The following is a 13,465-nucleotide window of genomic DNA, read 5'->3' on the forward strand; positions in this document are numbered from 1 at the left end:
TGTAGTTTAACTCAAATTTCACCTTAGTCCCTATAGTTTAAATTTGAACAATTTGGTTGCTACACTTTAAGTATAGTTTTAATTTGATCCTTACATCTAAATTAAAGGTTAAAATTAATAATTTTGAGACACTTGTCAATTTTGTAAGGTTTCAATTTGGTCATTTTGTCTAAATTAGAAGTTAAAATTAATAGTTTTAGGACACTTGTCAATTTTCTAAGTTGTACATGTAGATAAAATTAACAAAAATTTAAATGAAAGGATCAAATGGAAACTAGATGTCATGATTAGGAGGAGAGTTAGTATAGCTTGCGTATAAGAAACTAAGTAGACGGGTGAGAAAATTAAGAAAATGAAGGATACCAATTTTAAACTACATTATAGTGGCAAGGATAGACACAAGAATAGGGTAAGAATAATAGTTGTCAAGAGTCTTGTAGAAAATGTAGTTGCGGTCATTAGGAAAGATGATAGGATTATATTAGTTAAACTAATTGTGGGGACATATTTCGTGAATGACAACACATGGCCAAGGTGACGCCAGAGTGGCAGCCGAGGTGCCATGTGGCCTGGTCCTGATACCAAGGTGATCTTGGCTAGGCCGAAGTTATCTGCGGAGATACCGGAATCTGAGATGAGCGGATAAGGGACAAAAGTCCTAGAATAGGAGAGGATCTCAGTTTGGATAAAGATAAAGCTCAAAAAGAGTTTATCTCTATCTAGATGAAGGTCCATGATGAGCATTGAGCCTGAGTCCACTAAAGTAAGGCTTCTACAAGGATCAGGTCAGTGTTGGCTATAAAAACAGGGCACCCTCGTGGGTCTGAGGTATGTAGGAGATACTGAGAACCATAAGTTCTCTCTTGTGAGTTTAAGCATAATTTGCTATCTTTGAGAGATATTGATTACTGACTTGATCGTCGAATTGCCCCCGGGTGGACGAACCACCGTCGGATTCTTATCTTTCTGTGACAGGTTGTTCTAGCTTAATTTATTCTGCCGGTGCTCTCCAGTTGAGTTCTCTGTTTGGTTGTGTAGTCAAAAATCAACACCCACAATTTGGTGCCGTCTGTAGGAACGTAAGGAGAATAGATGGCCAACAACAGGCAAAAAGAGAAGATCGGGGACGACATCCTTCGTGGGAGTGTTAAACATGCCGATCCTAACATGGAGGAGGAAAATCATAATAAAGGACCACGGGATCAGAATCCCGAGGAGAAGGACATCGACCAAGAGGGAGACGCTCCGAAGAAAGTAGGCCAAAACGAGTATTGCAACGAAAACGACCTCCAAGTATAGAAAGATAGATGCCTGAGAAGGGACGGCGAAATGAAGGGAATGGCAAACAAGTTAGCAGACCTACAATCGGTTGTCAATTTCATGATGCAGAACAACATCATGCAACCACCGTTTCCATTAAAGGACACGCCGATTCCAGCGGCCAAGAACGACGCCTAGAAAAGGGGACAGAAAGCAATCCCAATAGTCCCTCAGCATGACAGGGTAAAAGAACACTCACATCGACCTTCACGGGATGTCGGGCAAGCAAAGTTGATGAGATGAGAGTCTCAGAAGACACCACGTACCAAGGGAACTTATGTCAAAGAACATCGGCATGTTCAGGAGAAGGAATTTTGCTTTGATACGGTGAATGAAAAAAAGTCCAAGAGGACGCATAACAACACCAGGAGCAGCGCACCAAAAAGGTTGAAATATGTTGACAGCCAAGCTCCTAGTCGGACTAAGAAGGATTTGAGGGACTACCTCCAGAGGAAGCGGTAGACTGTCGAGGTCACATCCCCCATCAAGCTGAGAACGCCGTTCTCAGTAGAGTTGGATAAGTTTGAGGCCCCAAAAAGGTTCCATATGCCGAGGTTCCAGATATATGACGGTAAATCCGATCCAAACTTTCACGTCGGCTTATATCTGAATTCAATGGTTTTGTATACCGAGAACGAACTTTTGTTATGCAAGGTGTTCCCCTCATCCTTTGGGGAAATCGCATCAAATTGGTTTCACAAGTTGCCGAAAAGAACTGTGAAGTGTTGGGAAGGCTTGACCAGGATGTTTGTGGCTAGGTTTGTTACAAACAAGTTACAGTCATTGACAGTAAACTCCCTGATGGCTTTGAAAATTGGCGAGGGTGAAAGCCTCAGGGCTTATGCCAAAAGGTATTATAAGGTGTTCAACCAAATACCGAGATGTAACCAGGAGCTGGCGGTCGTGTCTTTTAAGAACGGCCTGGAGGATGATTGCACGCTTTGGAAATCGCTCACAAAGACTCTACCAAAAAGTATGGAGGAGCTCATGGCAAGGATCGAGAAATATGCCAGAGCAGAAGAGAATACACCGGGAACGAAGGCGCTGAAGCAGGAGAAGAGAAACAGCTCGCCAAAGCAAAGCCGAGGTAATACTGGATTTAACAGGCAAAAAATAGGGTTAAGGGCTGCACAGGTAGTCACCATTGTGTTCCAGATCTCGGTTTATAAAGTTCTAGAAAGGATTAGGAATTAGCCATATTATAGAGCGTCGGAGAAGATTCCTGGCGAATTTATGACGAGAAGCCTTGGGAAGCATTGTGCCTACCATAATGAGGATGGGCATCTGACTCAGGGATGCAAAGCCCTGAAGATACATTTGGAAGACCTGGTCAGACAAGGTCACTTGAGGGACCTGGTAAAGGCGAGGCTGCCTCAAGCACCGGCAACGCCACCTCTACTGCCACCACAACAGCAAGCAGATGGACCTCGAGTGATTGATGTGATTCACTCGAGGATCAATAAGAACGAGGTGCGTGGAGAGACTTAGAGGGTGAGGCATTTACAACATGTGTATCAGGTCCAGCAAAAGAGGCCTAGGACAAACGAGTGCCAGGGACCAATGGTGTCCTTTACTGAAACAGACCTAGACATGGTATAGCGTCCACACAACGATGCTCTGGTAGTGACCCTCAAGATCGGAGAATGCCAAGTAAGGCACATTTTGATCGACCAAGGCAGCTCTTGTGACATCATTTATATCAGATGTTACAAGGAGCTCGGCCTTTACCGAGATGATTTGGAGCAGTCCGACAACCCAATGGTCGGGTTCAATGGAACGCCAATATGGCGTCTGGAAGCAATAAATTTGGAGGTGTAGGCAGGCACCAAGAAGGTAAGCACAAAGTTCACAGTAATTGACACCCCCTTCCCTTACAATATTATCTTGGGAAGACCATAGTTGCACGCAATAAGGGTTGTTCCCTCAACATTGTACCAGCTGTTGCAATTCTTAACGGAGCATGGAATTGAGGAGGTCAGAGGGGATCAAGTGCAAGCAAAAAATTTCTCCATGGCAGCAATGAAATCCACCTGCAACGTGCGAGAGGCAGAAACAGTAGAAATTGAAGACGATGACATAGAGGTCCTGGATGACGTCGGCAAAGAACTGGCCGACAAAAGTGAGGAAGCCTTGAAGAAAATTCTGGTCCAACAGAAGGATGAAGAGGGCTTCTTCCTTCTCGGCTCAAGTTTGGCTGAGGAGGAAGAAAGGGAGTTAGATGCATTCTTGCAAGCAAACATAGAGGTGTTTTCCTGGACGCCATACGAGATGCCTGGCATTGACCCCGAGGTCACTTGCCATACACTAAATATGGGCAGGTCAGCTAAACCTGCCATTCAGCAGGCAAGGAGGCCGACGTTAGTTCATGTGGAAGCAGTAGAGGAGGAAGTGGACAAGCTGTTGGAAGCCAAGGCAATTCGGGAGGTGAACTACCCAACTTGGCTGTCCAATATAGTAGTTGTGAAAAAGAAGAATAAGAAGTGGAGGGGTCTGCATGGACTTCACCAGACTAAATAAGGCTTGTCCCAAAGACAATTTTCCACTGCCCAAGATTGATCAGTTAATAAATGCCACTTTAGGGCATGGAAGGATGAGTTTCCTGGATGTTTATAGGGGATACCACCAGATAGTGATGTACCCCCTGACGAGGAGAATACCTCATTTATCACCCCAAAAGGGTTGTACTGCTACAAAGTGATGCCTTTTGGGCTGAAAAATGTAGGAGCAACCTACCAGAGATTGGTAACCAAGATATTCAGACATCTGATTGGCAAAGCAGTAGAAGTGTACATTGATGACATGGTTGTGAAGACCAAAGAATTTGAGAATCATCTGGCCGACCTGAAGGCAGTTTTTGATATCCTAAGAACATATCGGCTTCGACTCAACGCTTCGAAATGCCCATTTGGAGTCGAGTCTGGTAAGTTCCTGGGATACTTGGTTACTAGAAGGGGCAGTGAAGCAAGCCCGGAACAAATCAAGGCCATTCTTGACTTGAAAAGCCCGACATCAACAAAACAAGTGCAGATGTTGACTAGAAGGGCCGCAACCCTGAACGGGTTTATAAGCAGAAGTTCGGATAAGTATAAACCATTTTTTAGTTTGTTAAAGAAGGCCACAGATTTTTTGTGGACGGAAGAGTGCGAAGTCATCTTGGCCAACTTGAAAAAGTACTTGACAACAGCTCCAGTTCTATCAAATCCAATACCTGGAGAGGAACTGTTCTTATACTTTGTAGTTTCAGAGCACGCAGTGAGTGCAGTGTTAATCAGAGAAGAGAAGGGAGAACAAAGGGCAGTATACTATGTGAGTAAAACCTTGGCAAGCGCGAAGACCAGGTACTTACCCCTGGAAAAATTTGACACTAGCCTTGGTAATGGCTTCGAAGAAACTGAATCATTACTTCCAATCCCACAGGATCGTCATACTAACTAAGCATCCTTTGAAGTCCCTGTTACAGCAAGGAGATCTGACAAGCATGGTAGCCAGATGGGCAGTAGTGTTGGGCCAATATGACTTGGAATTTATGCCCAGAATAGCAATTAAGGGCCAGGTTTTGGCCGATTTTGTGGCCGAGTTCACACCTGATGCCATCCCACGTCGAACTCCGGTGAGCCGCGGCTTGGGATGCCTAGGAGAGTAAGAAGAAACCCAGTTGGCGCCAAAGAACCCCACTTAAGCAAAACAGAAAAAAGAAAAGAAACCAAAGCCCTATGACATCTACATCGACGACTCCTCCTTCCGCCTGTTTGTTGATGGAAGTTCAAATCGTCAAGGAGCGGAAACAGTAGTAGTGTTAGTATCGCCAGATGGGCAAATGTTAGAGCAATCTATTCATTTGGGGTTCAAGGCCTCAAACAATGAAGCAAAGTATGAGGCACTAATCGCAAGGTTGAAGTTAGCAACAGCAATAGAAGCCAATGAGGTGGTAGTCTTCTGTGACTCCCAATTTATTGTGAATCAGGCAACAGGCGAGTATGCAGCTTGAGATGAAAGAATGATAGCCTATGTCAAAGAAGTTGTTAGAATGCTAGCATTGTTCCAGGATTGCCGACTACAGCAGGTTAGCCAAGATGATAACAGTCATGCCGATGCCTTGGCTAACCCAGCTAATGCAATGAAATCGGAGGAGGCAAGGACAATAATGGTTGATTATTTGTCAGGCCCAAGTGTGGAACCACTGATCACAAAATACGAAGCAATGTGTGTGGAGATGGGTCCAAGTTGGATGGATGCAATAGTGATGTTCCTTAGGGATGGAAAGCTGCCAGACGGCCGAAAAGAGACACATAAGACTAGATTCAAGTCGGCCAGGTTCAACCTAACAGCAGATGGCCACCTCTACAGGAGATCCTTCACTGGTCCCCTTTTGAGATGTGTGCATCCCTCTCAGATTAAAGACTTCTTGTATGAAAACATGAAGGGGTATGCAGAAGCCATGCTGGAGGTAGATCACTTGCTTATATGGCTATTACTCAGGGGTACTGGTGGCCCTACATGTAGAAGGATGCTGAAGCCTACGTCAGAAAGTGCGAAAAGTGTCAAAGGTTTGCATCTTTAATACGTCAACCAATAGCAGATTTGAACCCAGTATCCAGTCCTTAGTCATTTTCCCAGTGCGGCATGGATCTTGTTAGACAACTGTCCCAAGCAAGTAGGCAAACGAAATTTCTGCTAGTCACAACTGATTACTTTACGAAGTGGGTAGAAGCTAAACCCCTTGCGAAAATTTGAGATATTGATGTGAAGAACTTCATAGGGAAGAACATCATCACCAGGTTTGGGATCCTGTCACGACCCAAACCCGCCCCTATAGGTTTAGCGTCATAACCGGCCAGTAATCCTTGGATTACCAAAGGCCTCTTAGCGTAATAACATATAGTTAGGGGCTACGGAAGCAAATATACAACATACAAAGTCCATTGAGCTGTGAAGACGTACATGGAACTGAAAATCTTAAACTTTATATACATACAAGTGACGTCATAGGTACAGTGTTTACACGTCACTATCAAGTACATACAAAAAGGCGAACTTATTCATAAAACAAAAGAAACAATCTTATACATTCATATAGACACGGCCACAATACATGACTTGATCTGGAACCTCCTCGTGAGGCGCAAAGGGGGTGGCCGACCAACACAAAATATCCCAAGCATCATCTTAAGCCTGATCACGAAACTGCTCACCTATATACATAATAAATAACTAGTGAGCGGAGGCCCAGTAAATAATAACAAAGTAAAGGGTAAATGAATGATGTCCCAACTGTGACTGAAACTGAAATTCACATTCGTATTTTCATTCTGAGCATATGTAGAATTCAAAGTTCATGCTTAGTCTTACATAATACATCCATCCGCGCTGACAGATCACACACAGATTGTTCTTAAATCATACTTGTCAGTTCTATATAAGAACCTCCGGCCGTGTAAGAATAACTTGTCAATCTCATAAAGGAACCTCCGGACTGGGAACTTATAAACTTGTCAGTTCCACTTAGGAACCTCCAGCCGGGTATAGATAGGTTGTCAGTCCCATAAGGGACCTCCGGTACCAGGAACTTACATATACTTGAATCATGATATTACTTGAACCATAGCATAATGGCATAAGTGCTTGTTAGACTTGGACAATCATTCATTGCATAAAACATGACATTTCATAGAACAGTTCTTAATTCGTGTACAGAAAATAATTTACTTGAACATAGCTTTACTAAGTTATTACTCACAGATAATTGGTAGCTTCAAATTGACGGCAAAGTAAGCAATTCACCTATCCTGAGGCATGTGACCTACATAACATGGCAGATTCATACGTTGAAACACACGCTCGGATTGTATTTTATTTATTTCGTTGTTCTCGGTGTGTTTCTACTCTTATTCTTATTATGGTGACTTATTCATGGCCCAGGAATGCCTAGGATGGAATGAGGATGTAAAGATTGCATTAGAAAACATTTTCCAAAGTTTACTAAAAACAAGGTCCATACTCAAACGTGGCTTCCCTCACTCAAGCGGACATGCAAAAAGTGAGGGTTCGCTCAAGCGTGATTTCCTTCGCTCGAGCGGACTGTAAACTTTGAAAAAGTACTGGTTGCTTACTTTTCACGCTCGACGGACGCTCTATCCATGCTCGAGCGTGAGGCTCAGATCTTCGCTCAAGCGTGATTTCTGTCGCTCGAGCGTACTGCAAAACATATGAGCTTCTGGGTACATGCATTTCACGCTCGAGTGTGCCTCAGGTCGTTCGACCGGAAGTGCACGCACTCAGAGTTCTCGCTCGAGCATGAACTCCTACGCTCGAGCGTGGATTCAAATTCTGGAATTTCCAGATTTGATCTCCAAGCTTCAAACTCAAACTAAACACTTCAAAACTCAATATTTTGAGCCAAAATTCTGGAAAACATTTGGAAACTCACAAAACATCATGACTTGAAGATCATTTCATGAAATCATGGCCCAAGGGCATGCCAATTGTTCACAATTTCAACTTAAACTTTATGGATGTTCCAAAAACGTGACATGTATGAAATGATTTGAGTTTCAAGCCTCCAAACCATGATCAAATGTAATGAGAGGATGAAAAACATGATGAATTCTCAAAACATAGGTGAGATAAACACATGCATAAAATAATTCTTTGAAATCATGCTCAAATTGTGAAAAAATAGACATGCATGCATGGTATGACTCAATTCTACTCCATTCTAGTGCAATTCCTTCATGAATTCACCTAATTCACTTAAAGTCTTGTAAGGTCTGCTTTAATTACACAATTAAGAGTTTGATTCCTTACCTAGAGTCTTGGATTCTCAAAGGTTGAAGTTGAAACTCCCAAATTCTTTCAATCTCACAACATCCCTAGCAAATCCTTTGTTTGAGCTCAATTATTCCCAACTCTCCCCCTCTCACATTTTCTACTTGATTAGGCTCAAAATGTATTGAAATGAAGGAAAAAGATGAGTGAAAGCTCAATTGGTGCCTTAAATAGGCTTGGATAAAAGTGTAATTAATTAAGGCCAAATAAGTGGACATTAAATTAATCTAATTTAACTGTTCAAAATCGAATTTTAATTAAACCTACCATAAAATTCTAAATATCCTAATTAACATATAAATCAAGTCAATTTCTGAATCGGTTGCTGATAAGACCTTCAATTCGCAAATCGAAACGAAAACACGAACAGATCTTTCTACGTTAAACAAATATAATCACAAAATGATGCAATGCACAAATAATTAATTGAGGATTTCTTCTTAATTACTCATTTGGCGTACTTAAACATGAATTAGTGTTAATCATGGGTCGGGGTTACCACAGATCCCAAGGGCAATAATAGCAGATAATGATACACAGTTTGACAGTAAGCTAATAAAAAGTTTATGTGCAAAGTACAAAATCAAGAACTACTACTCCACTCCAAGTTTCCCTTAGAGCAATGGTCAAGCAGAAGCATCCAATAAGACTATTTTGGATGGGATCTAGAAGAGGCTGGAAGTAGCAAAAGGGAAGTGGGTAGAAGAGTTAGGTATATCGGACTACGCTGAGAAGATCAACTGGGGAGTCTCCTTTTGCCATGGCTTATGGCACTGAAGCAGTTATCCCACTAGAAGTCGACATCCTTGGAATCAGAACCCAAGGAGTAAAGAGAGAGAGCAGAAAAGAGGCTTATGGGACTAATGAGGCATTCCTAGCCTGAGATCTAGACCTATTAGAGCAGAAAAGAGAGAGAGCAGCAATTCGGCTAGGGGCATACTAGCAACAACTTGCTAGGGCTTACAACAAGAAGGTCAACCCAAGAGAGTTCAAGGTTGGGGACCTCGTCCTGAGAAAAGTCATCGGCAATAAGAAGGATCTCAGGGAGGGAAAACTTGGCCCAAACTGGGAGGGGCCTTACAGAATCATCTCGGTTGCCGGTAATGGGGCATATCGGCTTAAAGACACTAATGGCAAAGAGTTGCCAAGCCCCTGGAACACTTGTAACTTGAAGTTTTTTTATCATTAGTTTTTTTGTTTTTCAAAGTTTATGTCATACTTTCATTAGCCGAAGTAATAATAAAACTCTAGTCTGATTTTTATGAATTCGAAATTTATGTGATAGGACTAACCAATCCTATGGCGATGTTTCCGATTGAAACATAACGAATAACTTAGACTTATTATATGGCAGAGTTGAATTATACCTGCATATGATAGAGTTGAACTAAGTTGGCGATCTTTCCGATTGAAACATGACGAATAACTTAGACTTATTCTATGACAAAGTTGAATTATACTTGCATATAATAGAGTTAAACTAAGTTGGCGATGTTTTTGAATGAAACATGACAAATAGCTTAGACTTATTATATGGCATAGTTGAATTATACTTGCATATAATAGAGTTGAACTAAGTTGATGTTTCCGAATGAAACATGACGAATAACTTAGACTTGTTATATGGTAAAGTTGAATTATACTTGTATATAATAGAGTTGAACTACGTTGAATTAACCTTGACTTGCCATGTCGGCAGAGCTGAACTTAGCGTGGAACCAAGCTCGCTTCAGTTAGATTAACAGAAACCAAGGTTGAACACCTCGGCTAGTCTTTGTTTGAATTTGACCTCGACGAAAGACCATAAAAGATAATGTGAACCTAAGTGGAACTTAAGCCCACATTAGGGGGTAGGGAGCAAGATTGATAAATAGACTTGGAAGCTTGTGTCACAACCCAAACCCGCCCCTATAGGTTTAGTATCGTAACCAGCCAGTAATCCTTGGATTACCGAAGGCCTCTGAACTGTTTAACAAAATTAAGGGGCTAGCAGAAGCAAATACATAAATATAATTGTCCAATGAGCCATGCTAACTTATATGAACGGAATATTGAAAACTTTATATACATATCCAAAAATCATTCTTACATTATTCTATTCCCACACACATAATAGCATCTTAAGTACAGCCAACAAAAACAAACAAGTCTCATATACAGAAATAACCAGAACTTATAACACATGACACTTCCGGAACCTCCACGTGAGGCACAAGGGTTAGCTGACAACAGAACACAGTTCCAGACAAAAGTCTTCAGGTTCGATCTCCAAAACGCTCACCTATACATATATATACACACAGTGAGCTAAAGCCCAGTGAATTACATTAATGTAAAGAGGTTAGTGAACGAACTCTAAACATTTCATAATCATAGAACATATCATAACATAATCATCCTCATATCCGAACATAATAATGGTACATCCCATAGAACACATCACATATCGTCTTCTGACTAGAGTAATCGGTTCTGAATACCGATTAAACACATATCACCACAATGAAGTGGCTAACAAGATCTCGTAATTATATATATGTCATGGACCAGCATTAACATGTCATCCCCCATGACTTGGGACTATCTATGGATGCCATAATAGATTTCAAACATAGGACATTCGTTCACGTAAACAAATATCATTTCAAAAATCATAACTTATCAAATCACATTTCGAACATAATTCATATGAACATATCTTTACAATAACGTTACTCACAGTGGGCTCCCGTAAATGGTCAATCAATCTTCGGACGTTGACCTACAAACACAAAAGTACATAACACAAGCATATCATATTATTACACATGTTCACATGGCTGTCACGGTTTAGCTTTCTTTACATTGATTCTTGTTCTTTCTTCTCACATTGCTCAAAACACACACTTGTAATCTCTTAACTTAGTACATTCATTTCTTAGTGTGTTTCTAATTTATATCCTCATTACTATGGCTAAACTAAGGCTTAGGAATGCCTAGGATAGAAAGAGGATGCAAAAATGTACTTGAAATTATTTTTCAAAACTTGCTGAAAATAGGGGTCTCTCTCGAGCTTAGCTTTCTTCGCTCGAGCGGACATATTGAATGTGAGTGGTCGCTCGAGCGCACACTCCTTCGCTCGAGCGGTCTGCAAAATATGAAAAAGTTCTGGTTACGTGCAATTCCCGCTCGACGCTCGCTTGAGCGTGAGACACAGGTCCTCGCTCGAACGCAAGTCTTGTTGCTCGAGCGTGCTTCCAAACACACAAACTTCTGAGAGCATGCAATTTACGCTCGAGCCAACCATTTGTCGCTCAAGCGGAAGTGTGAAAATAAAGGTGGTTGCTCGAGCGTGGAAGCAAAATTTTGGGTTTTCCAAATTTGCTCCCAAAGTTCAAAACATGAATGCAACTTAACATTGTAAACTTGCAAAATATGATGAATTAAGAATTATTTCATAAAATCATGGCCCAAGAGTTTGCCAATAGCTCACAATTCATCTTGAAACTTAAGAAGCAAAACATGTATGTAAAATCTTTCAAGCTCTTTTCTTCAAAACTCATGAAATTAGTAAATTGAGCTCATAAGCTCCATGCATGTAAGAAATTCCTTTTCAAAACATGAAATCAAGGTTCAGAACATGATAATTCAAACATGCATGTACCAATCAATTCACAATAACACCTTGAATGCTCAATCTCAACTCAACATGGTAAAACTCTATATATTCTTGCATGCATGTGGACTTTTCTTCCAAATTCTTTGAAATTCAACATGGATGATATGAATCATGTTCAAAATGATGAAATTAAACTAAACTAAGCATGCATATATGAATTAACTCTAAATTCATCATCTTTAATTCAATTCTCGTACATAATCACAAATTCCTCTTGAATTAATCTACTTGATGGCTTAAACCCATAATTAAGTCTTGAATTCTCACCTAGAGTCTTGAACAAGCCAAATTCTTGCAAATCTTAGAGCTTCTTATCTTAATCTTCAAGAATCAAGCTCCAATCCTTCAAACTCTTAGCTTTCTCTCACTAAAGTGAACTCACTCTCCCTCTAGAAAGTCTCACCAGATTTTTCCACTCAAAGAATAAAGGGTCTTAAGCTCAAAACGAGCTTATAACTCATATATATATATATATATAGTTGTGATGATATAATATATTAATTAGAACATAAGGCTTGCTAAACAAAACTTAGTTAATTAGACTAAATCAATTTTTAATAAAATTTTCCATATGGTTCTAAAAATTCCGAATAACATATTCATGTTACCAATTTCAAATTTCGGATGCCGATAAGGCTTTCAATTTTCATATTAAAGTAGAATTCTAGACAGATATTTCTACAAGTAACAGATAGAAAGTCAAAGATCACGAAAAATACATAATAAACACATAATTTATTTTATCCACTAAATTACATCCTTAATTACGGATTAGTACTTTATTACGGATTGGGGTTGTTACAGCTTGGGACTTGTTGAAATTTTTAGAATTAGAAAAATTTACAAGTTAGAATGGACTTGATACTTATTGAAATTTCAGAACAATTTACAAGTTAAAGTTAGCCAAGATATGCCAATCATTGGCCGAGATAAGCAGTCAAGGTTTATATCCGAGGTACCTTACCCCGAAGTGATTGCACAAGTTAAGGTGTACTTTGAAGAAATGCAAAAAATATTCTAAGTATGAAAGCATGAAAGGCATAGAAGGAAAGGAGTAAGCATACATGAAGCAAAGAATTCAACACTTATGAAAGAAGAAAGAATGCAAGCATGCATTCAAGAAAAACTTGTTTAGGAACAAAAAGGCACTTCGGCCTAGCAAAAGAGATTACTTGTCCAAAAGTTACAAAAAATTACAAACTGTTCAAAAGTAAAGTTCAAAGTAAAAATTCCTAAGTGTTGGAATTGTGGGCATCGGTCTCAGATTGCTCAATCTCGGCTGTTGGTGTTGTGTCGGCCTCGGTTAGCAATATGGCTTCCTTCTCCGCCGCTATCTTGGCGTCAATTTCTAGAAGGGTCTGGTCTAAGCTTTTCTCAAATAAATGAATCTCGACCTCAGAAGTTGTTTGTTTGGGAAAGGCACCCTTGGAAACCAAGTCTTCTTCATCATCATGAGTCAAGTCCAGGACTTGATCATTCAATGTCGGGGACTTGGCCCCCGTAGCAACCTCCTTCTCTTCTTCAGCGTCGTCGAATTCAACATTCTCTTCATCAGCCTCGCCGCTCGATCCTTTGGAAGGCAGACGGAAAGGCACTTGGAGTTTGCTGATATCTCGGAGGTCGGAGTCCATAGGGACAAATAAATTGTTGAGAGATATAGTC

This window comes from Camellia sinensis, chromosome 3 (genome assembly GCF_055761805.1).
Source record: "Camellia sinensis isolate YWXY chromosome 3, ASM5576180v1, whole genome shotgun sequence".
Lineage (NCBI taxonomy): Eukaryota > Viridiplantae > Streptophyta > Magnoliopsida > Ericales > Theaceae > Camellia > Camellia sinensis.